This window comes from Acinonyx jubatus, chromosome X, assembly GCF_027475565.1.
Source record: "Acinonyx jubatus isolate Ajub_Pintada_27869175 chromosome X, VMU_Ajub_asm_v1.0, whole genome shotgun sequence".
In the NCBI taxonomy this organism is placed as follows: Eukaryota; Metazoa; Chordata; class Mammalia; order Carnivora; family Felidae; genus Acinonyx; species Acinonyx jubatus.
In genome coordinates this window covers 92,527,009-92,531,285 of record NC_069389.1, presented here as the reverse complement: position 1 = coordinate 92,531,285, position 4,277 = coordinate 92,527,009, and positions in this window count along the sequence as shown.

Below are 4,277 nucleotides of genomic sequence, written 5' to 3'. Positions count from 1 at the left end.
GTGGGACCATTTATGGAGGGAGCTCTCCCCTCCCCTTTCAGGGCGCCCTGTCGTGTCAATTACCGGAAGGGACCAAAGTGAGGCTCTGGTTTTTCCCCAGGTAAGCTGGCGTGTAGCAATCCCCTGCCCTGGCCCGGGGAAAGGGCTGGGCTGTGAGCGAGCGGCGGAGCAGGGAGCAGTCTGAGCCCAAGTGACTGACAGCCTTTGACTCAGAGCCCAGCAGGTGCCTTCTTCGCAATCTCACCTCCTTTCCCGGGTTCCCTGCTTCCTCCTAGCCTCCTCTCTTAGTCTGGTCTCTGTCCCGATGCCACATGCTGATCTCCACTGGCGTGCGGGGGTGGGGGTAGAGAAGGGGAAGAAGGACACCGTCTGGGGGCCCATTCTGTTCCCCAAGATTCTTCTGAACAGACCATATCGTCCTGGGCCCTGGGATTTCTCAAAGTTTTCCCCTCACTAGAAAGCACTTGATCTCCTGGGGCAAACGCTGCTCCCGGAGGCAAAGACTCCTGAATTGGGCACCTTGAAAAGCAGCCACCTGAGATAAGATTACTCAGCTGGCTCTGCCTGAAAAGAGCAACCTGGAGCCGAAGTCTCGGGGACCTTTCTCAGCCTTCGGGACAGCGTTGCCCTTTACAGGGATGGCTTTGTGTAGTATTTCAGAGAGGCCAAACAAAAACAAATTATCGAGCAGGTTTCTGGGAAATTCTAGCCCCAACAAAGGACTCCACTCTGCAAGAGTAGGGCCTTAGAAAGTAAACTATGAGGAAGCATCCCAGCTTGGCCAGGGAGGAAAAGTGATGACGAGGTGCCACGCGCAGAGTTATTTCATCGGACTCGGGTTACAAGATGGTGGCAGTTGCATGGAACAGTGTGAATCGGTGCCCTCAGAGGAACCAGCAGACGGTCAGATTCTGTACGGTGTGTGCGGCTCCTTTGTTCTTTGTCCTCCGTTGACCGACATGAATTTCCCATTTGCAGCAGAAATATACCCTGAGGAATCTGGGCAGGTAAAGCAGAGGAAAGCTCACGAGGGAAGCGAGAAGGTAGTAATGAGAAGCCATCAATGAATTCCACCTGACTTTGTCTTGAACATGGCACAGGCTGGTGTGTGTGTGTGTGTGTGCGCGCGTGCACGCGCGTGTATGCACACCTATTAGTATTATATACTACCTATTATACGCACGCTACTAGGTGTGACCTAAAGGCTAAAATGAAGGGATTATTCTCCCGTCTCACATATAGAAGAGAGGAGAGGAAAAGGGACATATAACCCTCTCTGTAAAAGGATGAACTGAAAGGCAAATCTAATAGCATTTCCCAAACGATCAACATCTCATAGAAATTAAAGGCACCCAGCAAGGGACAATGAAACAGATGGCGACTGTGGGAAGAGAAGAATAGGAGTCTTAAGGATAGATACATTATGGGGATATCGAGGCAGGAGTAGGGGAGGATGCAGAGGAAGTAGCCCCCAATTCTCCCTGCCTCTTATGCAGTAGAGGAGCTTCTAACGACAGTTTAGAGCATCAAGGCATAAACTTTAAAATAGAAGGTATTTAAAAAAAAGGGGGGGGGCGACTGGGTGGCTCAGATTCTGTCTCGATCTCTCTCTGTCCGTCCCCCACTCGCTCTCTCTCTCTCTCTCAAAAATAAACATTACAATAAAATAAAATAAAATAAAGTATTTTAGGGGCGCCTGGGTGGCTCAGTCGGTTAAGTGTCTGACCTCGTCTCAGGTCATGATCTCACAGTTCGTGAGTTTGAGCCCCGCTTCGGGCTCTGTGCTGCCAGCTCAGAGCCTGGAACCTGCTTCGGATTCTGTGTGTCCCTCTCTCTCTGCCCCTCCCCCACTCGTGCTCTCTCTCTCTCTCTCTCTCTCTCTCTCTCACACACACACACACACACACAAATAAATAAAACAAACATTACAAAAATAAAACAGAAGGTATTTTGGAGAATGTATCGTTTGTTTTTTGTTTGTTTGTTTGGGGGAAATGTTTCCGTTGTCGTGCATCTCTTGCCATCCACCGCCCCAGACTGTTAAGCTTGTGTGTCCTTTCCTGTGCGTGCGCGTACATGTTGTTTCACACCTCTGTGCCTTTGCTCATGCTACTTCTCCTTCTGGAAATTCCCGCCCTCCTCATTTGGCTAACTACTACTCATCCTTTGAGACTCTGCTTAGATATCAGTTCCTCCAGATCTTTCCACAATGGTTGCACCTCTGTTACGGCGGACCGGGTTTGGGTGCCTCTCGGTAGGCCTATGCTACCTACCGTATACTCTGTTTACGCTGTGTGGAATTATTTGCCTACAGCCTTTGAGACTGCCACTTCTCTGAGGAAGGTCAAAGAACCTGTCTTAATCATCCCTGTATTCCCAACACCTAGCACAAAACCTGACACAGACAGGCAACTCAGTAGATGCTTATTAGAACATTTGACTCAGGGAGGCCACGGAATAACTCCGTGGTCAAAAAAAAAGGGAAAGGACAACTGGCCCACAACCCATCCCCGAGAGAGCGTGAAATATCGGAACTGCATTTCCTTTTCTTTGGGTTCTGCTTTATGAACTGATAAGTTGTGTTTACGATATTTTTATTCGAGCATTCATGGGAGAATATGGAAAGACTCTGTTCATTGATAGGAAAATAAGAAAGAGAGTTGGAGAGAGAAAGTGTGGCCATTTATGTGCCTTGAGATCTAGGCCAAAGCCATGATCTAGTAGGCAATAGTAAAGTGATTGTTAACTTGCAAATGACACATAGTACACTCTAGTTGTGCAAAACACCTCAAAATTATACTTAACTATCTCCATGCACCGAGGTGTGCAATGCTGGACTTGTAACTGTGGGTCATCCCTTCCAAGGATACCCACACTGCGGCCACGAATCTGCTTAGCTTTAAAAAAAGAAAAACAGCATTGGCAGCAATTTTTTTTTAATTTTTTTTAACATTAATTTATTTTTGGGAGACAGAGACAGACAGAGCACAAGCAGGGGAGGGCCAGAGAGAGGGGGAAACACCGAATCCGAAGCAGGCTCCAGGCTCCGAGCTGTCATCACAGAGCCCGACGCGGGGCTTGAACCCACGAACCCTGAGATCATGACCTGAGCTGAAGTCAGGTGCTCAACTGACTGAACTGCCCAGGTGCCCCGAGAGCAATTGAAAGATTTATTTAGTAAGTCACCAGCAACTAAAGATCATCTTATAACTGATTTGTCTAGGAAAAAAAAAATTAAATAAAAACCAATCCAGTAGTTATGACTAAGACTCAATTTATGTCATTATTCATGGAAGTCCCTTCAATATTGTTTTTCGTCACGGAGAACAAAGGAGACTCATTACCTAAAGCCTTCTTCTAGCTATCTGGATGTGAAAAATCCACACTGCTCACAAGGCCTTTGAACGATCTCACCAACCCAATGCCTTATTGAGCAACCACACATTGAACTTCACCAGCTGAAAGTCGAAGAAAAGGAACCCTACCAGTCTACTGACGGCAAAAAGAAATAAAGCTGTATTTTTAAAAATCCTATCATAGTAAATGCGTGCACATGAGTTATCCCTTTAAAGTCTACAGTTTCAGACATTTCAGACCACGTCATTAAAAAATCAGACGCTATCCGTCGTCGAAACAAATTAATAAATAATTAATAACTTACTTCTTTGAAAAGGGTCTTTTCAATTCTAGGAAGCAAGACTTACTTAGGAAAGACAATTGGACAGACGTCCTTGCTGCCAGCCAAGGGGATAATGATTCTCGAGCTGGAAAAACCAGTGGAGGGACAGAGAAAATACGCATTCTGTTCCTACAAAATATTAGAGGGTACCGTGCCAGAGGACCTTGAAAGGAAACAACAGCTCTTATGTGTAATTTCCTATGAGTGCTTTCTTTTTTTAATGTTTATTTATAATTGAGAGAGAGGGACAGAGCACGAGCGGGGGAGGGGCAGAGAGAGAGAGGGAGACCCAGAATCCGAAACAGGCTCCGGGCTCTGAGCCGTCAGCACAGAGCCCGACGTGGGGCTCGAACTCACGGACCGCGAGATCGTGCCCTGAGCCGAAGTTGTGCTGACAGCTCAGAGCCTGGGGCCTGCTTCGGATTCTGGGTCTTCCTCTCTCTCTCTCTCTGCTCCTCCCCTGCTCTCTCCCTCTCAAAAATAAATGAAGATTGAAAAAAAGAAGGTCCTTGTCAAAGTTACACAGCTACTAAGTCACAGGTCTGATATTTGAACCCAGACTCCCCGACTCTGATGTCTGTGCTCCCAAACGACCTTA